Source organism: Ursus arctos, unplaced genomic scaffold (genome assembly GCF_023065955.2).
Source record: "Ursus arctos isolate Adak ecotype North America unplaced genomic scaffold, UrsArc2.0 scaffold_10, whole genome shotgun sequence".
NCBI classification, from domain to species: Eukaryota; Metazoa; Chordata; class Mammalia; order Carnivora; family Ursidae; genus Ursus; species Ursus arctos.
The window spans coordinates 26,415,573-26,441,490 of record NW_026622764.1 but is presented as its reverse complement, the minus strand read 5'-3'; the positions used below and the strand labels follow the sequence as shown (position 1 = coordinate 26,441,490).

General features: G+C 36.4%; 1 long non-coding RNA gene across 2 annotated transcripts in view; it reads left to right on the top strand.

Annotated features, from left to right (window-relative positions):
- LOC113251072 (uncharacterized) overlaps window positions 1-25,918 on the top strand; it is a 185,978-nt gene that overhangs the window by 130,715 nt on the left and 29,345 nt on the right. For both annotated transcript variants that reach the window (XR_006408920.3, XR_008957750.1), the window contains 5 exons: window positions 4,442-4,543; window positions 10,751-10,916; window positions 16,458-16,586; window positions 18,964-19,066; window positions 19,772-19,844. This is a non-coding gene — a long non-coding RNA (uncharacterized LOC113251072). The remainder of the gene's footprint in view (window positions 1-4,441; window positions 4,544-10,750; window positions 10,917-16,457; window positions 16,587-18,963; window positions 19,067-19,771; window positions 19,845-25,918) is intronic.

Here is a 25,918-nt window from a genome sequence, read left to right as displayed (position 1 = left end):
ATAACACGTGCCTTTTCCTTCACTGCTTTCAAGATTTTTCTTTGTCTCTATTTTCAGAAGTTTGAATAGGATGTGTCTTGGTGTGGATTTCTTTGGGTTTATTCTGATTCACTCAACTTTGTGACTATATATGTTTATTTTTTCTGTCAAGCATAGAAATCTTTCTGCAGTATTTCTTTGAAGTACTTTTCAGTCCCTCCCTCCTTATCCTCTTCTTCTGGGACTCTAATTATACAAATGTTAGGCTTTTGATTTAGTCCCACAGGTCTCTGAAACTATTACTAATTATTTTATTGTTTAGCCTACTTTCTCTCCATTGTTCAGAATTGCTAATGTCTATTTTCTACCTTCAAGTTCACTGATTCCTTCATCATCCCACTTCATTTTGTCTTTGAGCCCATCATGGCATTTTTTTTTTTTTAATTTCAGTCATTATATTGTTCTGTTCCATCAGTCTTCTTATATCTTCTATTTCTTTGCTGAGTTTTTATATTTTTTAACTGGTTTACATGTGTTCATAACTGCTTGTTAAAGCCATTTTGTGATGGCTGTTCTTTTTTTTTTTTTTTTAAAGATTTTATTTATTTATGTGACAGAGAGACAGCCAGAGAGAGAGGGAACACAAGCAGGAGGAGTGGGAGAGGAAGAAGCAGGCTCCCAGCGGAGGAGCCCGATGTGGGACTCGATCCCGGAACGCTGGGATCACGCCCTGAGCCGAAGGCAGACGCTTAACGACTGCGCTACCCAGGCACCCCTGTGATGGCTGTTCTAGTCTTTTCAGACCTTTGTGGTCTTACTGCCTGTAGGAGCAGGTGGAAATCTTACCTCTCCATGAGGCCCCTGCTGACCCCATCCCAGCAGATGGATGGAGGGACACTTCATTACCACCAGGTGGAGTGGATGTTGAGGCTCTTCATTCTGCCTTTGCTGGTGCAGATGGGGATTAGTCACCATTTTTCCTGTGGTGGTTGGTCTGAATAGAGCATTATTATCTAAAAGTATTTATCTTGCTAGACTGCCCATCTTGGTTTTTTGATTAGAGAGAGCAGGCTCTTTCTGTGGATTTTTTTTTTGGGGGGGGGTCTGTGTCTGTTGGCATTTCTGGGTTGTGAGCTTCTTTAACTCCAAGTCTGGGATATGAGGCAAACAAAACTAAACTAAACCGAGGGAACTCACCATTATGTCATCCCTTGGGTCCCAATGCACTTAGCTGTCTTGCCTTCTTTTTCCCATTTCTCAGTCTTCTTATGTTTTGGTTTTGATAATAATGCTATGGTGTTTAGATGTACATAGTGCAAGGAATAGGGAAAAGCATGTCTACTCCATCTTCCCACATGATGCATTTTGAGGAAATGCTTTGAAATGGATTCACAGAAAATCAGGCCAGAAAGTTACTCAATGATGGTCTTCCAGTCAATTCAAAGTCTGTGCAGAGATTGGCCATCATTCACATTCGTCTTCATTAAGAATGATCAAAAAATGGATTGAGAGCCATAGATTAGATAATACAATTATCTGACCTGTTTCCTTAAGAGAAATTTCTTGAATAGTCTTTCCTGGGGCAATTCTTTAAAACAGAACAGGTTTACATTGGATTCTTCTAAAAGACAATGTTGTAACTTGAGGGAATCTTATGAGATGCCTTTCAAGTTTTTATTTACATAGATAATAATGTGGCTCCTAACATGTTATAAATGTTAAATAGGCATTTAGTTGTTTCACTAAAGATCTTCTATGTAAGTAACATTTCCTTTCAAAGTAATAGTTTCAGAGGCAATTTTGAGCTTGTTTTATTTCCTTACATTTCTTTCAAAGAGTAAATTATTTCAGCCCTAGAATTGAAATGCTTAATCTCCTGAGACTCCTCTGATGAATAGCCAAAGGGATAATTTCTTGGCTACATGGATTTCAACATAATTTTTAGCAAAATCATAGATATCCAAATGTAGATTCTGGCAATTTGGGATGCATTGTCAATATGAGAAATTCCCAGGGGGACTCTGGAACTCTCAAGCAATTACTAGGTTACAGGAGTAAACATGGGAGGCAGAGTTTTTCAATAGTCAAAACAAACTACGATCCCTGTAACATATTTTGTATAATAAGTAATGCAAGCATAATACAAAACAGGTGACTAATATTACTTTGCTATTTAAATGTACCATATGTGATAAAATATAGCCAAATGGTAATTTAATTATTTCTATGAAAATACAGATAAATTCCAACATTTAAAAAGCATATAACCTACTGTGTTGTGACTTTAAGTCTATACATGTGATTATTATTGTGATGAACTTTGCAGTTTATAATATGTAATCAATTATGAAAAAATAAGTTAATATTCAAATATTCTGGGAAAAAAATAATTGTCCTTTTTATGTGGAGAAACCAGTCATCCAAAAAAATATTTCCAAGAAATATGTTCTGCCATGTTGAGCTGAACATTGGTACTGCTTAACTCAGTTGTTGGGAACATGAGGCTTATGGACCAGATCCAACCCTTTGGTACACCTTGAGCTGCTTCTCTAATCCACGTTATAGATTATGCCCCTCTCCTAGACTGGCCCTTGGATAATGCACTTTGTGGAAACCAAATGAGAAAATATATTTGAATAACTGGAAAATGTAAAGTATTTACTCTGATATTGGATCAGTAGCATTAATTTTCTTTACTATAGAGAAAATTTAAATAAATGGGGTAGCTGAGACATGTGTAAGTGATAAATACCCTGATGGAATTAATACAGCCTCTGGTCCTGATCTGCTTTGGGCATCGGCTGCCAGGACATATCCATCTTGTGAGATACTGTTGGCTTAAATCAGTATCCAAAATCGTAGTATTATCTTCCTTAAAATCTTCTTCTGGCACCAATGTATATTTTCACCTTACCTTGTTAGTTTGGCCTTGATAGTGCATATTGTTAAGTGAACAAAACCAGTGTGAAAGGCTCATACCATACAATTCCAACTATGTGACATCCTGGATAAGGTGATATACTATAGAGACAGTAAATAGGTCAGTGGTTGGCAGAAGTTCAGATAGAATGGAAAGAGGGATGAATAGGCAGAGCACAGAGAATTTTTAGAGCAGTGAAACTACTCTGAATGACGTTTTAATGACATTATGCTTTTGTCAAAACCCGTAGAGCAGTACAACACAAAGAATAAGAAAATGTAAACTTGGCTTTTGGTTAATAATAACATATTAATGTTAGTTCATCAACTGTAATAAAAGTATCACCCTAAAGCAAGATGCTTGTAAAAGGGGAAATGGTGTTTAGGAGGGAGGAGATATATGGGAACTCTGTATACCTACACAAGTTTTTGGCATACCTAAAACTGTTCAGAAAAATAGAGTCCATTAATTTTAAAATATGCAAATACCAAACTGAATGAAATCGTAGTATGTAGTGTATAATATGTAAACTTTTTATTAACTTTCCTATTTTGAGACCTGGGCCACCCCTCCCTCTTGACTTCATCTGTCTGGTATCTTAGTCTCAGCAGTGAAAGTCTTCCTTACCCCCAACCCCATAGAAACACAGAGAAAAGAAGCTAAAAGCCCCCACTTCTCTTGCAGCAGATTTTTACAACCAAGCTCTTGATTTTTCACCTTAACACTCTGCCTCCTACAGTCCTTGAAACTGAAGCTATTTGTAATTCTATCTAAATTTGCTCATTGTTCTTTAGTATCTTCCTGTCCAGAGAGTTTGAATGAAACTTCTTCAATTCTGTTACTTCACTTACTATTCTATTTATTTTCCATCTTCAAAAATCCGTTGCAATATCTTGTCTACTGATGTCTCTTCTTTTTGTCCTTGTTAGTTTAAACATTGATAAATTGCTTTATCTTCATTTTAGAGAAGTTTCAGGGGTAAGAAGCAATAAGCATATAGAGCCAAACAACCATGTTAACTAAAATTATAGGTGGCTTTCTGGTCCTTTCCCTCTCCTTTTTTTGTTTTTGTTTTTGTTTTTTCATAGTCACCATGTTTTTCTTTCTCTGGACACAACCACAATTAAGTAAAGTTAAACATCATCTTTGTCAATACACTGCATAGTAATATGAATAATGAATGTTTTTGGCAATGAATGAATTCAACTGAATCAGGAGACAGTGTTGGATGTAATTATTTAATTAATGGAAATGAAGTATTGCAATATTGGGGGACTTGAATATATGTTGAAGGATACTGTGGATAAGAACTATGGCTCATAGCCAACTGAGAGCAATTCACATTTTGAATAATGAAATGATGAATTTTCATTGCTTTTTTTCTTTTTCCCTTCTCTAAGCTTTGCATCCTGATTGAAGCAAAGACATCTGTCTTTTCCCAGATAGCAACTTTGGTTGCTGTGGCAACATGTTGACTGGGGAACTTAAAATAAAGGTGGCTCACTTCCAAATCACTTTTCTTCTTTTTCTTCACAAAAACAGCACACATTGGCAAAAAAAAAAAAAAGCTCTACTGGAATCTTTATAATCAATAAACCTGTTGTTTGCTGAAGGATTATATCCCCAAACTTGCATGTTAAGCAGGTGAGTAAGTGTACATTTGGCTTTCACATACTCTTAAACTATGAAAAACTACACAATCTCATTTTAAACAAATTTTTCTTCCTCCCTTCCATCCCTACTTTCCTCCCTTCCCTTTCTCTTCCCTCCCTTTCTTCCTTCCTTCCTTTCTCTTGCTCTCTCTTTTAAATTGGGATAGTAAGGACCTGAGTACATGTACAAGGAGGAGGGGCAAAGGCAGTGAAAGAAACTCTTCAAAGGCTTTTGCTAAAGCACAGCCTGGTTGCTAGGGCTTGAAAAGATTGTTATTTGTAGCTAACACAAAGTTATTCCAAAATGCACTCAGCCTTAGAAGCAAACAAGTACTAAATTTCTTAAGAGAGGCATGGATTAAATCTCCCAACATATGAAAATAATATTTTGATACTTCAGGATGCACCTATATTTGTGTATTAAATTTCATGAAACATAGGGGGAGGAGGGTGGAAAGGAGGTTTTAAAAAAATTCCTTAAATTGAGGACAAACATCTTTAAAACCTCGTCTATTCAAAAACACTTGAATTTTTACAGTATTTATTTCTAAAATGTCATTTTCTTTTGAATCTTGTTGTAAAGTTGGGTTTGTCAACAAGCCTACATGACAAGAAAATAAATGTGTTATTCTTCTTTAGTTTTATTTAGTGACTTTCTTCCAAACCCAGAGCCTTGTAATTTGTTTCTTTTCCAGCTATTCCATTTATTTATAAATGAGTAAATGATATTTTATGGGTGATCCATAAATATGTACTTCTTTTAAAATAAATTATTTAAATTAATTATATAATCACTCTAAATTTTGCTACAGGACCAAGCAGAGGAAATTCACATAGAATCAGTAATGTTAATATAAATTCAGTAAGCACAGGAGATAAAAGTGATGTTAACGCGTGAATGCTACAAAGCGATCCTGGGTAGTGAGCGGGAAGGCAAGTAGAAAAATGCTTTCACTGGTCTCTGTGAAGAATGAGAGTCTTAACTTTGCTATACTTTGGTCAGTTTTTAGTTTGGTGAATTTTATGAGACAGAAAAAGCCTAGGATCACTTGGGTGGCTCAGTTGGTTAAGCAACCGATTCTTGGTATTGGCTCAGGTCATGATCTCGGGGTTGTGAGATCGAGCCCTTTATTGGGCTCCATGTTCAGCCCAGAGTCTGCCTGGGATTCTTTCCCTCTTCCTCTCCCTCCTCCTCTGCCCCTCCCCCAGCTCATGCTCGCTCGTTCTCTCTCTTTCAAATAAATAAATAAATAAATAAATAAATAAATAACATAATTAAAAAAAGAAGAAAAAGCCTAGAGGTTCATTGTTAATAAAATAGAGATTGGAATAGTTGGGAAGGTAGCCATAGTAACAACCGATTAATATTGATTTATAAAGCCAATAGATTAATACTACTCAAAATAGATCCTAACTTCTTTTAATGTCCATTTAGGCATTCTTTGAGTCGGAAAGACATACTTCTTAAAGATGCAAACTGTGGATGAATTTACATAGATGACTAATATCCTTCCTCACCCTCCCAAATATCTGAATGTCCTCAAATTCTTAGAAAAGGAGTCAGTAGAAAACCAGAGTCCTGAACGAGTGGGCATAGAGAAAAAAAAAGATTATGGAATGAAAAAAATAAAGGCACATATTCAAAATTAACTCTCCTGACCATGTAAGGTTCACAGCACAATCCCTAGAGGTGTTCAGTTTTGAAGAGAACAGCACCCCGAAGGCCCTATGGAATGATAAGCTTCTTCCCACCAGCAACACTGCTGTTAGATTATTTCTCTCATCACCTCTATTGAAACAAAGCAAAAGAAAACAAAAAAATGGGGCATGTGACCTAATATTGTGCCTAAAGCACATAGGGCAATTTATGTTTTCATGGAATGTCCAAGTAGAATTAATTTTTTTGAAGATTTTATTTATTTATTTATTTATTTTAGGGAGAGAGCCCACACATGAGTGGGGGGAGGGGACAGGGAGTGAGAGGAGAGAAGTAGCTTCAGCGCTGAGCTTGGAGCCCCATGTAGGGCTGGATCTCAATACCCTGAGATCGTTACCTGAGCTGAAACCAAGAGTTGGATGCTTAACCGACAGCCACCGAGGCTACCCCAAAGTAGAATTAATTTTTATAAAAATAGTTATTTGCAATAATAATATAAATAATTGTTGATCATTTACTCTGGGCCAATCACTGTGCTGTGCATTTAAAAAAAATTCTCATTTTAGTTTTCTCAGCGGCCCAAGATGTTGGTCATCTTTCAGGTGAGAATACTGGAGCTTATGGAAGTTGGTTAAGTGTACACAGCTAGGATAAGTGGTGGAAACAAGATCCAAATAGAGATTTAACTCAAAGGTTAAGGTCTAAACTACTATGCAGCATTTCCTTTTTGCACTGAAGACTTGTGGCTGTGAAGAATTTAACTCATTTCTTTATGTAGTCAAAAGTTAAAATCTCAGATAAATAAAAAATTTTACTGTAAATAGGAATTCACTGAGTAATTGTTTGCCTATCAGGAATAGTTCAACAGCTGAATCACTTCTATTAGTTTCTAAAATTAAAGAGAAGTCCATTCTTTAAAAAATCCATAAATATCACATAAATATTAGGCCAGTCTGTCAGTTATGGTTAATTAAGAATAAAACTAAATTCAAAATTACATAGAAATAGTCTGTTGATTTAATGAAACAACTTCCTGATACTTTACTGAGTGAGTGTAACAAAACTGAGGTGTGTGGCCAATTTCTTCAGTGTCACCTAAGTTGTCTTTTCATAACTTTGGCGCAAATGTGAAACTCATGTATTTGGTTCTATGTAAATCCAAGTATAAATTTAGTACATAAATTATTCACTTTTCACCATGCTTATATTTGACATGAAAAGGAAATGATTTATGATAACTTTTTTATAAATCAGTTTTCTTGATATTTTGTTATCCTGTGGACACCACCATGACCAGGAGAGCATACATTTTCCTACACAAAAACAATCAAAGCCAAGGGAGGGGAAAAGGAGTTAGTCACAGCCCTCAGGTGCAACAGCTGCAGACTGAGTTGGCGTCATTAACATGCTTCACAATATCTGATTTTTAAAGTAGTTCTAACATGCTTTGTACACAATGAATATATTTGAGAAATTGATTTGGACAGGCCAGAATTCAAACTTTATGGTAAGACTTAGAGTTCAAGTGTAATAGCTATTACTTCTTCGAAAAAAATATTACAAGAAAAGACTATGGTTTTGATGCAAATTTAGCTTCTTTGACATCACTATTCATCTTCATCAACTGATAATTATGGTTCTTGGCGCCTTTGTACGTGTCATTACACTATATTCAATTAGGATTCAATCTTGATTTCGTGAGTGTTATTTTTCATGAAATAAGTAGATTGTTATAAATAGCTGTTTTTTTAGCATAAGTGGCATATCAAGAAAAGAAAATGATGTAATTATAGACACTTAATGACATTTTAAATCTATTTTTTGCAATTGAACACACTTATTCCTCTTTGAATCCATTACATTTGAAGCCACTTAAATAGTTCTGTGCTTTTTTATTATTCTTTCTCTATTGTAGTATCTAAAAAATGGTAATAACCAAATCAAATCCATTTGTAATGCCAAGCATAAATTAAGTGAATATATAATTATGAAATTAATTTATTCCTTGGTTTCAGACACATTGACTTGAATAGAGATTTCTAGAAATTTTTAACACATCTATTATTTTGGGAATTTTACTGTGACTAAATTTCCAGGCTTGAGCATTTAAGTTTTCTTATTTAATATTTTCTTATCCTTCCTCTCTGCAGCTGCACACTGAATTAATGTGTCAGTCAAGTTTATAAGTCCCATGATGGAAAGAATTGGATTTTTAAGAAATCATTTCCGTTATGCCAGTAGTTCTCAACAAGGGGCAAGTTTCCTACCCAGGGGACATTTAGCAATGTCTGGAGACATCGTTAGTTGCCACTAATATTGTGGGGAGAGATGCTGCCGGCATCCAGGGGCCGGAATGCTGCTAACCCTCCTACGATGCATAGAACAGCCCTACAGCAAACACTTATAGAGTTCAAATATTAATAGTGCCACTGTTGAAAAATCTGTTCTAGGTAATAGCCTTGTAAACAGCATGATTTTTAGTTCTAAAATTTGGTAAAACTTTGGTAAAATTAATCTTATCATGAGTGGTATGCTGTGGAATACATAAAAGCCTTAAAAGTCCTTCAAAGTCTCAAAAAGGGCACTTGCATGAAGAAAGAAAATCAATAAGTGGAAATAACAAACGTGAAGTAGTTTGAGTCTAATAAGTTGTGATCAAAGCTTTCAGATGCTCTTTAGGACAAATCCTGGCCGTCTCTACACAACTGAAAACTAAGCATATTTAATTCCAAGAGTTTAAACCCTGTGGCAGGTAGAGTAGATGAGAAAGAGCCGTGTCCACTTGAGAGGGATGTGTGTTGAACAAGGTTTTAGCATTTTCTAAGGGAAGTGAGGTTTTGAGTAAGGCAAGGAGGAGATGTGAACACGAGAGAAAGATTGAACATACAGACGAAAGCTATTTAAAATGGAAGTAGGCTTGGGAGGGCAGATGGGCATTGCTGGGGGAGAGGCTCTCCACGGAGGGAGAATCAGGGCACACAGCTTATTTGGGGACAGTCTTCTTGGGCTGCTTAGGATGAGGCTCCAAGGACTAAAGAGGTTTCGCTATTTCGTAACTCAACGCCAATAAGAACAAAAAAATAAATTACTTGGATCTTCAGCATCATATATAATATTAGCTTTTAAAAATTAGCTAAGTCCTCTAATTGAGGAATTCAACTCAGAGTGGGAAATAAGAATATATAAAGGGCATTTTGGCAGGTAGCTCAGCCTGAAAGAGATAATGGACATATCTGATTGTGTTTGAAAATATGAAAGATTTAATGCAAAAACATATAGTTCATTAGTACATTTCTTGTATAGGTTGGCTTCATAAATTAAGGATGCTGGAAAAAATACAATTTGGGGGTATTGTTTAAAACTGATGATACCTTTATGGGCTGGAGGAAATCGTTGGGAAGAGTTCTCCCTAAATTGTTGAAGGGAATTTGAGACATTTATCTCTTGCTGGAGTCACTGAAGCCTTTGGTAATTGGGAATGGGGGTAGGAGAGAGGTCTATTTTAGAAGTCAAATTGGAGATAAGGAAGAAAAAGGAGCAGGGGAGATTTTGACTTGATTAACATACTTTAGTTTTTTCTTAGCTAAGGGTCAAATGGATGATTTAGTTCCATTTAACTATATTCTTTGGATAAGACACTAAATGTGTGATATATGGTTTTTCTAAAACATGTATTTATTCAAACCAGAAAGAAAAGTACAATTATTTTTGTAATGTAAATACAAACCTCTAAAATGAACTAAATAGTTGGAAAGTTTTAAAGAATACTCATTATCTGTCCACCATATTTTGAAAACTGCTAACCTAATAGTTGTTGCAGTGATACGATTATATTTCAGTGTTTGCTGATTCATTTGTTCTTGGGAAAAATCTATGCTAAGTGCAAAGTTCAATATAAAACAGATTAGCTTTCGGATGTTGTTTTTACCCTGTAAGGAGTAGGCCAATAATATAATGTCTAAGGTGGGCTGGGTTCCAGGAATCTACAGGGAAAGGCGGGGACCATGGTGAAATGAAAAGCACATGTCGTGGCTAAAGGTGACACCATTTACTCAGTGCCTGTAGATGTTGCCGTGTGTAAATAAGGAACCGGTGTGACCGATCTTCTGATTTCTCAAGCGAGATAAAAATCAAGATTTTTAAATGTGATAGTTCCTTTTTTTTTTTAAGCTGGCAATGATGGAAAACAAGTACAGATTTCTCATTTTGTTCTCTTTATGTAAGAAATAAGCATTTCTAAGAGGCACAATTTTATATCATCTTTCCTCTTGTTGAAGAAGATTATCCAGATCTCTCTTGACTTACGATGGGGTTATGTCCCAATAAACCCATCATAAACTGAAAATATCGTAAGTCATCAACTATACTTAAATGAAAAAATACAGAAGTTGAAAATGCATTTAATAGATCTAACTTCCCCAACATCATAGCTTAGCCTAGCCTACCTTAAATGTGCTCAGAACACCTACAATAGCCTATAGTTGGGCAGCATCACCAAACACAAAGCCTATTTTGTAATAAAGTGTTGGGTATCTCATGCAGTTTATTGAACAGTGTACTGAAAGTGAAAAACAGAAGAGCTGAAAGTGTATTGGTTGTTTACCCTCATGACGGTGTGCCTGACTGGGAGCTGCAGCTGCCGCTATCATGAGAGAGGATGCTGACACCTATCACTAGCTGGGGAAAAGATCCAAATTAGAAATTCAAGGTATGAATACTACTGAATGCATATTGCTTTCACACCACTGTGAAGTCGAAAAAATTTTAAGCTGAACCATCGTTAGTTGGGATTTGCCTGTACATTGTTTTGCAGTCCATAATGTCTGCTCTTCCCAATTAAAATTACATTTTTCTGAACTCATAAACAGTATAGGTTTGTAAAATATACTGAAATGTGAAATATGCTTAAATATTCCTGGGCCGGAGAGTATAGTGTATAAATACTGCACAGAGTAACATGTTCATGATGGCAACATTTGAATTAGTTTTAAAATCTGTCAATGATGATATACTAGAATTTCATTCATTTAATATTTTAAAGTAGTACTTCAGTTCTACATTGTTGATTAAAAGTATGCCAGGAGGATATTTCCGACTTCGATAAAAGGGGTGAAAACATATTTACCCTCTTCTTTCAGAATTCACCCTTGCAAAACGGAGAACAAGAAACAACCATAAATGACATTTTTGTTCTAATTTGTCAAAAACCTGTTATCTCCCCCAAATTTATAAAAATGGAAATCAGGCAAGGAATCGCAAGTGAGTCAGCAAAGTGAAGGAGGGTGAGAATTAAATGCCACAGACAGAGAATCAAACCAGTGGCTGATTCACTTCAGAACCATAGCAAATAAAATAATAAACATAGTGGGCTTTGGAATATAAGGTTAGAGCGGGTCTGGAAACAGGTGAATTGTTTGAAAGTTTATATTAGAAGCAGACCTCCCAGCGCACACCTTTACCAGGTGCATGGAGATTGCTATCGCTCCTTCCTCAGGAAAGACCATGTCTTTTTTTCTAGGGAAACTTCATTCGGAATACTACAAACTCTATTTCTTCAGATCCAGAGAAAGCTAGACATAAAGGCTCAAGTGAAAATAAGGGCATACCTGGACGTTAAAACATACCAGTGCCGAGTTTGCTGGTAGCTAAGCAACACCCCAGACAGGCAGCTAAATGATCCTCCTCAGAAGAAACTTAATGCTCCAGACGAAATACGTTCAGATCCTGATGTTTGCGAGCTTCCAAAACAGTTTGCCCAGTAACTTATTACTCTCTAGCCCACCTACATTTCCGTGCACTTAGAATTTGTACTCAGCTGTGATGCCTATTTCTTGCCTGTAATTGACAATTAAGGGTCTCCAGACATTTGAGGAAAGGCCCCACATTAAAGAAGGCCTATCCCTACCCTTTTCACCCCATCTTATCAGAATAGAACTCAGAGGCTCTGCTTTCAATTGAAGTTCGATAAGGTCCCAGTGGATCGACCTTCGACTGATATATAACTATAAACTCTAGACAAAATATTTTGAAAACTACTCAAAGGCATTAGAAAGTGGACAAGAGGAAGAAAATCCTGTAGAAGAGCTCGGATTTGGAAGAAAGAAACCCATTATTTTCACGTGTCTTCAGTCTGATATCAGGCTGGAGTCTGCAGCACAGGGTGATTACTTGAAACTTTGTTTTGGAAAGTTTTTCTACTTAAGGATTTTCCCTTTTAAGGAAGGGTAGGGTGGAAGGTCATGCGGCAGAGCCAGGAAGTCCCCTTGCATCAGAATTTGAATGGCAGAAAGAAACATAAGCAAGTAAATGGATTTGGTTGCCCAGATATGTAAAGGATAGAGAAATGAAAGAAAGTTAATTCTATGCAAAATATCACTTTTTAATTGAATTAAGAATCTGTATGATACCGTGTGCCATACTCTTCTCTAAACGGTTTACTCATATTAACTCATTCAATCATCTTAAGAATCCTGGGAGGTAGAACTATTACATACACGTTTTACAGATGAGGCTATGAAAGCACAGAGAGGTTAAGTAACTTCCCCCAAGGTCTCACAGCTAACAAGTGGCAGAGTCCTCTTTGGCTCCATTATGAATAAATGCTCTAGCCAAGCAATATTGCCTCCCATTTCTTATCTAGTATATTGTACATTATGGAGCCTTGGTAATGTTTCAATACAAAGATTTTAAGTAGATTCTTCTTGACTCAAGTCTTTGAGTAAACAAGCTTCCTTTACTCGTTGGCTTCCAGACCACTCAGCTCAGTTAGAAGCTGCCTGACATTTAATTAAAATGCTAGACTGTTTTCTATGATATGTCTTACTGCAAATGCACTGCGCGTTCCTTTCACAAACTCTAATCCCCTTACTCCCAACTCAGACCAGTGACCAAGCCTTTGCAGCAGCCAGGCACCTGCCAATGAGCACGTGACCTCTGCTCCGCACCTGGGCCACCGGGCCACCGGCAGGTGCTTGGCTAATGCGTCAGCCCCGCAGGACCCTCTGTCCTCTTTCATCTTAGAGTTTGTTGGCTTTTCATGAGCTCTCCTTTTCTCCCGCCTGCCCTGAGAAATTCCTGTATTTCTTTGTCTGCCAGTCCCTCTCTGAGAATCTCTTGCCCACCTCTTCCTGCTTCTTTTCTTTTCCCCCTTTTCATCTCTTTCTTCACTGCCCGTTACCACAGGGACTCCAAGGTGCCTGAAGCCTTCCATTGCCGGCTTTGCTGTTCTCAGCAATACTCTAGCTGTTGCCACTGCTACGTTCACCTGCTTTACTTTATATTCACATTTTTGGAAAGCCACTGACGGTGAGAAAATCGACTTTGTTTTTGGAAAGGGTGATGCTTAACAACCTTCTTGATAACACATTTGTGTGCATGGTTTTAACTCACACAAAATTTATACATTTTCTTGGCAGGTAGAAAACAAATAAAATAACAAAAAGATAGCTTGTCTCTTATAATTAACACAACATAAACAATCACGTAGTTAACCCCCACATAATCACACACACACACACACACACACACACAATGAAACTTCAGACGAATTCTTCATTTGCATTATACCTTAAGGAAAATTTACCTGAATTTTCAAATTCCTATAGTCTAATGAGGAGGCTTGCCACCTTTAAAAATTTCCCATAATTATTTTTATAAAACTAAAGTACTGCTGGATAAAAATGCAGAATCAAGGCTTTCTGCATATACATTTTATTTATATAAAGCATTTCCCCCCTTTAATCAATTCTTATAATTGCCTACGATAGGCAAGTCAGGTATAATTTTCTCTTGGTTATTGCACTCATATATTCATACAAAAATAATAAAATGTTTTATTTTTCTTTCTTCCCTTTACTGAAATTGGTGGCTTACATCATACTGAGAGGCCCACATGAGTATTTGTTTTTAAATTAGGACCATATTCTCAATTCGCTACACAATAAAGGGATTATACATTTAAAAGAACTGTATGCAATCAAGAAGAAATTTTAATTAATCACAAATAGAACTGGCCCAATGGAAATAATTTGACCCGACAGTTTGAGGTTTGATCAGCATAACACAGAGATTAAGAAGACTTTTGACCTAACAGAGTCGGAATTGGTTCAGTCTGGAACTTTAGAAAGGGAAAGCTAATGGGTTCAAATCACACAATATCATTGTTTCCCATAATGCTACCGACCCATTAGCAAACAGTGAGAAACTTGCTTAGTTTCTGTAGAAACCATCCAGGAGCATGTATAGCTCCAGTCCACAATGCAGCAACAGAGATTACGCCATAACAAACTATAATCTTTCTCCCATGTTCTCCATGTGTAAAACACTGAGCCAGCTCCTTTGAAGCCCTAATTGACTGTCTGTATCAATTAGTGGCCTGATCGCTTTCTAGCTTCCATTTATGTCTCCACAGTAACCAATTGGCATTTGGAGGAGGATGAGAGTGCTTACTGGGAAGTACTTAAATATGTACAACATAAAAGAATAACTGAAATTTTTAGCTATTTAGAGGAACAAGGCTCAGCAACTCATATTTTGCAACAGCAACTTAGTGTGGGAAGCTGAAAGTTTTACTGAAATGGAATCCTTTATTAAAATAGCAACACGATATAATAAATATATGGATTATACAGCAACACTAAGAAAAAATTCATCAGTAAAAGCATTGGGAGTGAAAGACTTTGGTGATGAGTTTGAGAATCCTGTCATAAGAAGAAGGGATAAAGGAACATGAGCTAGAGCAAAAGGCAGAGTATATGGTGGGGAAAACGTGGCTTTGATGTCAGAGAAACCTACATTTGCTTCTCACATGCCGGTTTTTAGCTGATATGACTCCTAGAAAGCGGTCCAATCTCTCTGAGCCTCAGTGTACCCATATGGTAAGTGGGGATACTAGTATCATCTGTATGGGTCTATTGGGGGAATTAAATATGCTGATACATGTCAAAGACTATAGATCATTCCTGGCCCATGCTATGTGCTCAGTAAATACCAGATATTACCATCATCACCATCATTTCAGGGGCCGGAAAAGAGGAAAGTGCAATGTGATAACTAATGCTTAATATTAAAAATACAAATAAATAAAAAAATATCGCCTTGAAAAATGATAGACTTATTCTATGTTACTTCAAAGGGCCAAACTCATGCCATCCAATACACTGAAGTTCTTTTTTGTTTTTTTTTTAAGATATTATTTGTTTATTAGACAGAGAGAGAGACAGAGAGTACAAGCAGGGTGAGCCGCAGGCAGAGAGAGAGGGAGAAGCAGGCTCCCCGCCAAGCAGAGAGCCTGACATGGTGCTTGATCCTAGGACCCTGGGATCATGGCCTGAGCTGAAGGCAGACGCTTAACTGACTGAGCCCCCCAGGCAGATGCTTAACTGACTGAGGCACCCAGGCGCCCCCTAATATACTGAAATTCTGATGAGAAAACTTTAACTCCATATAAACAAGTACTTTGAATGGAATGGAACCTGAAATCCACCTGATTGTGGATAATCACCTATCAGATTGTTAGAGATAGGATGATGCCTACATTGAGATAGCACGGGCTCAGAGTTTCTCTGAGCTGAAGTATTTTATAATTACAATACTGTTTATTAAAGTAAAAAGAAATCTACAGATAGGCCAACGTCCTGAAATGTTAGGTGATAAATGCCAATAATTATAAAGGTAACACCCATATAAATCAATGACAGAAAACTGCACACATAAAAATTTATAAGAAATGAACTTAATATAGGATTAGCACTAATATGATTATTGAAGTTAATACTAAGATTACAACAAACAGAGATTGAAAATATTTTTGGATACATACTATTATAATTTGACATTCTGAAATCATACAAATAAGTATCAGTTACAGTAGCAACTAAAAGCCATCCAGCTATATAAAAGATGAACAAATAAGAATTCAACCTACAGGTTATATATAATTTGCAGATATCAAAATAGAAGGATTAAATTTCAGTGCAAGTAAATTGGTCAATAATTATGATTTTTCACAATTTTATGTCATTAAAGTTCTGGAAAGTATAGTTCTTTCAAAAATCTGTGAATGACTCCATAGTTTTCATAGAAGAAACACACATAATCATTATATTCACTCTATGACCATTAAAAACCTTGATAATAAACTTCTTCAGTCAACAAGAAGGTACACAATTAGAAATTTGATGTTTCTTGTCCTGTTGTTAAAAAGCAAACATAGGATATCAGTGTGATTTATTTCTTTACATTTGTCCAGAGTCTGAAATCAAGCATACATTCTCATAGAACTGATACACAAGGAATAGTATGCTGTGAACCATGAAATGACTTATTGGAGATATCGATGATTGTGAAATGAAGAGGCAGGGAGAAATATAAGACTAAGGTAAGAAAGTCATGATTTTGGCCCTAATTAGGTGAGACTTTGGGAAAACCACTTAAGCTCTCTGATTTCAATTTCTTCACAAAATAACCACTAGTTCTCTCAGATCAGAAACTTTTCTAAATTTTAAAAGAATAAATCTGTTAATATAACCCATTATTCTCTCTGGGACTAAGTGAAAATTAATGTCCAGCTTTAAAAACACTGTGTTGTTTTTCCCTGCCTAATCCATGAGTGCTTATTTGGTATTTGGAGATCTGATTTTGAGAAAGATATTTCTTTTGGAGATAGAAAGCCAAAGGTTTCCAGATATTTCAGCTAGAAAGTTGCAGAGCTAGGATCATTGGTAGAATTTCCTGAGGTTATGCCAGTAAGGGAAAGGAGATCCCTTGAGCAAGTTGGTGTTGTCTTTTGCCCAGGTCCACTAAAAAGCATTTTAGCTCTGTGACTTCTCTGAGGTCTCTTGTCAAATACAGAGCCTTCTGACTTCCTTAAATTTAAGGTTAACATTACTCATTTAGCCAACTCCAGATCTCATCAAAGTTTCCAAAATGCAAAAGTTCACATGAGAGAAGACATGTTTTTCCAACATAATTGACCTCTAAGTTTAAGATTGTGATACACTGATTTCCTCAGAGCACATTTGTGTCTATGTGTAATAGGATCATTAGCAGGAAGCATTCTTAAACGAAGAGAAAAGAATACCAATACACATTAAAAATAGAGGAAAAGATATCACTACTTCATAGTTGAATTATATTCCCCCCCCCCCCAGAAATCTTGACACACTATGTTTTTAGTCTTTGCTGATTTCTTGTAGTGTATAATTACTTTGAACTCTACTTCTGTATAGATACCTTCTACAGGATTTGTATAATGCAGGATTAATGTAAATCTGCTTAGAATATTGTCACTGTCCAAGCCTAAACCAATCTCAGGTATAAAAAAGGAAAAAATGAAATTGGTTTAAGATAGTCCTGGTTCACTGCATGGGACTGGAATATTCTCATTGTTTATCAAGACCTTGGCTTTGTCAAAGGGATAGGAATAAAGGCAGAAGGGAGGAAGTTGGGAACAGTTGTTGGGTAGCTGCCCAGAAGGCTTGTTTCTCAGTTGTGCAAGCCAGGGAAAGAAAGCCCGTGGCCTAACTGGTGTAAAGCACAGGACATCATCATTATCCATCTGCGATTCCACAAATAAGATATACCTTCAATTAAAACCCCTGGTATTTAGAGCTGTGTTTCTCAAATGCTAAGCGATTATGAATTACCCGAGGATCTTTCAGGATCGCAGATTGTGATTCAGTATATCTGGGGAGTAGCCTGAATGCCTCTGTTTCTAACAGCCTCTCAGGTCACGTCCATGCAGCTGGTCCAGAGACCACATTCTGTATAGGAAGGCATGTGATGTCAATCTAACTCCACTTCCTTGCTAATAAACACCAACTGCTCAAAGAAAGTAATCACAGACAGTTCTGGAATTACAAAAGAAAGCATGATTCTTTGAAGTTTCAGATGAAATCTTTTGATATCACAGGATGTTGTGAGCCAATTATGCCACTGCTATTTATAAATCTGTCATTGCATAGGATATTCTTTCAGGAGCCCAATGCATATTATTTTTCTGTAATCAATGTAATTAGAACCAAGAACAATTTAATCCAATTTCAATAGTTCCTAATTCCTAGACTGTGGTTTATTTTACTCATGCAGAATAAAACATAAAGAATGCAGAGCTTCAAATTTCTGTTTAACAAAGGAAGGATGTGGTTAATCTGGACAGAAATTAATATATATCCCTATTATTTTCTGAATTTTATGAAGAGTATTGAGCAATGATTAAATAACAGATTGGCTGACATTACTTGATAAGAATCTAATTCAAGCATTTGAACTATTCAATAACATTAGCAACAGAACATCCTATGGAGTTTTATAGAGCAAGCTCAGGCCAGATGTTTTAGTAGGCTGTACTCAATTTCTCAGCCTCTGGCTGTGAATTACAATGCGCGACTGGTTGAAAAGGAAATAATTTATGCAATCAATATAGTTTAGTAGAATTGATCTCTTAAAAGGACTTCATAAATGTTACATGGAATTGACTTGCATTTTTATATTGTGAAAACATACTCATACATAACACCTCAAAATATGTTGGAAGTGAAAGAAAAGACAGGAACAATGGCTTAGTACCTGGTACACAGAAACCACTAACTATCTGTGTAGGATATCTGAAGATCATTTTTGAGAAACGGTAGCAGATGCTTTTGATACCCCATGTCACCTCTACTTGAACTGTAGCAAGGGGGGAAAACTCCCTATTCATTGACAGCTTTCCAGCTCAAATGTTTATCACATATTTTTCTAATTTTCTTCCTCAGGTTCTTCTCAGAAGTTGTCTGCAGGAGTCTGTTCAGACTATGTGCAAACGCAGCCTGAAAGGTTGGAGAGACAATTCTCTGATGTATTCTACGTACTCTGAAGGTACGGCAGGTTCAGGTCCAGACCACCACAATAAAACAAATATGGACATAAAGCAGTCAAATGAGTTTTTTGGTTTCCCAGTGCATATGAAAATTAGGTTTATACTATACTGTAGTCTATTATAAAGACTGCGATGACATGTCTGAAAAAACAATGTACATACCTTAGTTAAAAAGACTTTATTTCTAAAAAATGCTAGTCACCATTTGAGCTGAGCTTTCAATAAGCCATAGTCTTTTTGCCGAGGGAGGGTCTTGTCTGGATGTTTATGGCTGCTGACTGATCAGGGTGGTGGGCTGCTGATGGTTGGGGTGGCTGTGGCAATTTTTAAGAATAAGGCAACAGTGAAGTTTGCTGCAGTGATTGGTTTTTCCTTTCAAAAACAATTTCTCTGTAGCATACAATGCTGTTTAATAGCATTTCACCCACAGTAGAACGTCTTTCAAATTGGAGTAAATCCTCTCAAACCCTATTGCTGTTTTATCAACTAATTTTATGTAATATTCTAAATCCTTTGTTATCATTTGAAAAATCTTCACAGTATCTTCACTAGAAGTAGATTCCATCTCAGGAGACCACTTTCTTTGCTTATCCGTAAGAAGCAACTCTTCACCTGTTAAATATTGTCATGAGATTGCAGCAAATCAGTCACACCTTAGGCTCTGCTTCTAATTCTAGTTCTTTTGCTATTTTCCATATCTGCAGTTACTTCCTCTGAAGAAGTCTGAATCCTTCAAAATCATCCATGAGGGTTGGAATCGACCTCTTCCAAACTCAGGTCCATATTGATATTTTGACCTCTTTTAATGAATCATGAATGATCTTAATGTTATCTTGAATGGTGACTCCTTTCTGGGATATTTTCAACTTACTCTTCCCAGATCTATTAGGAGAATCACTATTTATAGAAGCTATAGCTTTACAAAATGTATTTCTTAAATAATAAGACTTGAAAATCAACGTTATTTCTTGATTCATGGACTGCAGAATGGATGTTGTGTTAGGAGGCATGAAAACACTTTTCTCATGGTTTTTCTCCATCAGATCTCTTGGGTGACAAGGTACATTGTCAATGAGCAGTAATATTTTGAAAGGAATCTTTTACTTTTTTTAAGGGCCCTATGATTTTCAGAATAGTCAATGAGCATTGGCTTCAATTTTAAGTCACCAGTTGCAACAGCCCCTAACAAAAGAGTCACGCTGTCCTTTGAAGCTTTGAATCCAGACATTAACTTCTCTTCTCTAGTTATAAAAGTCTTAGATGTAATCTTCTTCCAATAAAAGGCTGTTTCATCTACACTGAAAATCTTTCTTTAGTGTAGTCGCCCTCATTAATTACCCTAGCTAGATTTTCTAGATAACTTGCCGTAGTTTCTACATCAGCACTTGCTCTTGACCTTACACTTTTACATTATGGTGATGGCTTCTTTCCTTAAACCTCATGAACCAACCTGCATTAGCTTCAAACTTTCCTTCTGCAGTTTCCTCACCTCTCTCAAACTTCACTGAATTGAACAGAGTTAGGTCTTCTTCTGGATTAGGCTTGGGCTTAATAATGTTGTTGTGGCTGGTTTGATCTTCTATCCAGACCACTAAAACTTTCTCCACATCATCAATAAGGCTATTTTGCTCTTTCATCATTCATTTGTTCACTGGATAGCACTTCTAATTTCCTTCAAGAATTTTTCATTTGCATTCACGACTTAGCTAAATGTTTGGCACAAGAGGCCTAGCTTTTGGCCTATCTCAGCTTTTTGACATGCCTTCCTCACTAGGCTCAATTATTTCTAGCTTTTGATCTAAAGTGGGAGACATGTGACTCTTCCTTTCACATGGACATTTAGAGACCATAACTTAAGTTTATTAATTGACCTCATTTCAATACTGTTGCATCTCAGGGAAGAGAAAACCAAATAAAGGAAGAGAGATAGGGGAATGGATGGTTGGTAAAGCAGTCAGAACACACAAAACATTAAGTTTGCCCTGTGATATGGGTGTGGATCGTGGTGACCCAAAACAATTACTATAGTAATAGCAAAGATCGCGGATCACAGATCACCATAACAAATATAACAATAGTGAAAAAGTTTGAAATATTGTGAGAATTACCAAAATGTGACACAAAAACACAAAGAGAGCAAACGGTGTTGGAAAAATGGCACTGGCAGACTTGTTCGACTATGTGCACATATGTGACAGGTAATATGTTTCACACAGAACTCCAGACCTTTGAAACACGGTATTCACCGAATAACTCCTCAGTTGTTTCAATACCGGCCCCTGGCAGCCGTGGCAACTACAATTGTATCCTCTGTTTCTATGAGTTTGACCATTATAGATACCTTATATGGTGGAATCATGCAGTATTTGTTTCCTCTGTGACTGGCTTATGGATGAAGCTGGAGGACATTAGGCTAAAGAAACTGTTCTCTTGATGAAGTTTTATTTTTGCAAAGTTTCAGGTATAGAATATTCTTCATTGGAACTCAAATCATTTTTCCCCCCTTATAGTCCTTGTGGGCATAATTTCCTTTAATCTCTCTAAATGATTAGGAGGTGAGATAGACTATTTTACTACACATAATTCACATAATTCAAAGTAGTGGAGTTTTCTTTTTTTTAAATATTTTATTTATTTGAGAGAAAGAGAGAGAGCGAGGGCGTGGGGCACGAGGAACAGAAGTGGAGGGGTAGGGAGGAGGGGGTGGAAAGGGACAAGTAGACTCTGTCCTAAGCATGGAGCCTGAGGCAGGGCCCAATCCTAGGACTCTGAGATCATGACCTGAGCTGAAACCAAGAGGAGGCTGCTTAACTGACTGAGCCACCCGTGTGCCCCAAAGTAGTGGAATTGTTTATGGGATGAAAATAAATAAATTTTATAGGTATTGTCCATATGTAATATTCATTAAATTCTACAAAATAGTCACTAAGTCACAGTTGGGTGAGAAAACATAAGAGTATTTGAATATTTGTTTAACTTTTTACTTTGTAAGCTTTAATCTTCTATATTATCAATGTCTCTAATCTAAAATAAAGCTAATATCCAATTCATAAAAATGAGTTGATGATATAAGGAAACTGCCCTGAAATAGTGGTTGCTAAAATAAATGATGATGCTCTTGAAATGTTCATTTTTGTTTAATAACTAAATAAAATTTTATTTATTTTTTATTCTACAATATTTATCAATTGCTTTCTGCTATGCTAAGTCTAATATGACATCAAGATAGGTAAAATTCCTAATATATTTAATAAAACATAGTCTTTAGTATTGTTGAAATTATTTCCAATTCATATATTCCTTGGCTTATCCAACAGACAACACTACAGTATTGAAATTTGTAAATAGGTAAAATAAAGCGAAAATATTAAGATAGACATGAATATCGTTAGAATGAGCAATAAATTACATAGAATTTATGCAAGGTTTTTTCAGATGACATTCTTTTTGAGCAAAAAATGGCAAATATTCATGATTTGTTCCATGTTACATTCTAGACTTGCTAATATAGAAAATTTGGATATGTAATTTGTCACACATTGATTATATTCCTTGTTTTGGCATTTTATAAATGGAAATCTGTTAAATTGAAAGGGTAGTTGAATATAATTTTGATAACGGGTTGATATTTTGTACCGAGACTTGATTGACACTAGCTAATAATTAAACACCTACACACAAAATACTACATTAGGCGTTGTGGAAGATATTTTTTGAAAAATGTCTAAGGCATTCTTCAACATTGAAATCAGCAAAAATCAAGGATGAAGGGAAAGATACTAGGTTTGCAAAAACATGAGGCAATTATAATACATATGTATTTAGCATAGTTTTTGCTTCTACCAATCTGATTTTCTTTTTTCTGTTCGTTTTGTTTTGTGTTCCTGGAGATAGGATTTGCTAAGGCCAATATACAGGCTTACTGTAAACAGGGAAATTTATCAGCCTTTCATTTTCTGGAGCAGAAAAGCCACACATTTCAAATAAAAAAAGATCTATAAGTTTCTGTACCTAATTCCACTATGTGGGGGAGGGAGAGGTTCCCCACACCACCAAGCAATTTTCCTTCCTGGAGATAGCAACAGATTCCACAGGTTAAGAATTCAGTCCTATGAGAGTATCTGCCCCCTTTCAGATGCTAGTTGCAAGCCCAGGTTGTCTCCTCTGCTTCTGACCCTCGCTATAGATTGGAGGTTCCTTTAATCCCCATCTTTAGTTGGATTACTTCGCTAGAGTGGCTCACAGAGCTCATAGAACATTCTACTTACTAGATTACCAATTTATTATAAAAGGATGTAAGTCAGGAGTAGCCAGGTGGAAGAGATGTAAGGGCAAGGTATTGGGAAAGGTGTGGAGCTTTCTCGGCTTTTTCCAGGTGCGCTATCTCCAGCACCTCCACATGCTGCTCTCTGAACTCCGTTCTTTTGAGTTTTTATGGAAGCTTCAATACAAAGGCATGATTGATTAAATCATTGGCCTTGGTGACTGATTGAACTCAATCTCCACCCTCTTTCTCCTCCCCAGAGGTCAGGGGGGTTGATCTGAAAGTTCCAACCCTCTAATCACATTGTTGGTTCTCCTGGGCAACCAACTCCCCATCCTTAGGTGCAGTCCAAAAGTCACCTTATTAACATAACAAAAGAAATCTGTATGGCTCTCCTCGCTTAGGAAATTCCAAGGGTGTGAGGAGCTTTATGCCAGGAAGGGGATGAAGAACAAATACAGTTGACCTTTGAACAATGTCGGGGTTAGGGGTGCCAACCCCCATGCAGTCAAAAATCTGGGTATAACTTTTGACTTCCCCAAAACTTAACTACTAATAGCCTAAAGTTGACTGTAAACCTTACAGATAACATAAACAGTCGATTAACACATATTTTGTATGTTATATCTGTTATATGCTGTATTCTTACGGTAAAGTAAGCTAGAGAAAAGAAAATGCTATTAAGAAAACCACAAGGAGGAGAAAACACATGTATAGCGCTGTACTGTATCAAAAAAAAAAAAATCCAGAAAAGTGGACCCACTACTCTTGAATTGAATCCATGCTGTTCAAGGGTTAATTATATATATTTTTAATTATAAATCACACTATCACAGATCTCTTTTTCAGAAAGCTCAGAGAAGTTGGAGACAGTGGTGTTATTTTGGAAGCTACAGAAATTACTGTTACAGAGGATGGCCTTAATTCTCACTAGATGTTGCATCAATACCTTCCATGAAACATGGCCACTGTTTACACCAGTGCACAGCAACAAAACACAACAAAAAATGCAGGGAGCTTGTGTCAAAAACATCTTTCAAACTTCTATTTTAAGCAAGCTGGATTCATGACAGTCATTTGTTTAGAATAGTTCTGTAAATGGCAACAAAATGATCAGTACACATTTGAGTTGTTTAATTTCAGTGGCTGGACTATGTGACATTTCTTAAAGTAGTTTGATAGTCCTTGTCCCCTCCAGGTTGACTGTATATGTACAGTCAGATATTAATGAATTAATTTTTCCCTTTTGCTATTTTTTCACTTCTGATTTCATCAACTTTTAATTTCTAACACATATTTAAAAAGAAAATAAACATGGAAACTGAAATAAGAAAAACATGACAAACTAATTAACTTTACTCCTTATTATCAAGCCCCATATAGTAAGGTCTGCTGGAGTCAATGGCTGTTCAGAGCACACTTCAGCCAGATCTACAGATCATCAGCGTATTTGACAACCCAAAAGCCCCACATCTGGGCTCAGGCAGAGTGTCATAAGTCACCTATGTGACTTATTTATTCTTGGGCACCTCTCAGCTTTCCTGTTTGTTCTGTATCTTATAGACCAAAACGAAGTCTCTGAGTTGGCCGTGAAGACACCACTGCCACCACATGTGGACAAAATCCCACAGCTTCCACTATGAACCCACTGTCATTGGACAGACTCTGGACAGTGCTTCCAGAATCATGTGACAGTCCCACCGAGACTCTGCTACTGCTGCCACTGCTTTTACCAGATTCAGTTCTACAAACCCTTGCTTTTCTTGCTTTACTTGTTTCTATTTTGAAGTCTGTACTGAGAGCATCTGATTGACGGCTGATCCCATGCATCCATACCTAAGCTGCATGGGAGCTCACAAAATATCTGGCATTTTCAACTTTCAATTATGGGAGATGTTTTGTCATATTAGGTGGGGGATTCCTAGACACAACAAATGCAGCGCAAGATGATAAAAAATGCATCTCTTTTACAAAGATGGAAAGAATATTATACTGGAAGTCAACAGACTTACTCTCTGCGCCTGGTGGTCAGTTTCTTGGTTTTTCACTATGACTAGCTAATTTTATTACTTTGGGCCTTGTTTTTCCTATTATAAAGTAGGGTTGAAGAACATAATCTTTTAATTTCATTAACTAGTATTGATCTTACTTTGATCTAACACTTGTGTACTCTTCCTACAGGTTTTTGTGACCCTTGAGAAAGATCTTACTTGTCCATTATCCCCTTTTCCCATTATTGATGGCCTGGTAATTGAGAGGGTGGAATGAATAATCACAGTAATACATTTACATCATCCTTCCCCATTTTTGCCATGGAATAAAAAAAATTTGTCAGGCTATTGATCTTACCAAGTTGAGAAGTAGAATAGAATGCTTTTTATTTGAAATATTTATTTAAGTTATTGCATTTCATAGGTATTCACAATACCCAAAAAGAAGCAACATTACTTTTAAATGAGTTATCAAAATGTAAGAAGAAACAAAGTTCATTATTTTGTACAAAAATGTTTATGATTCCTTTCCCCTCCATTCTATCTCTCTCCTTTCAGAAAGATTTTTTTTTTTTAAATTTATTTGAGAGGGGGTG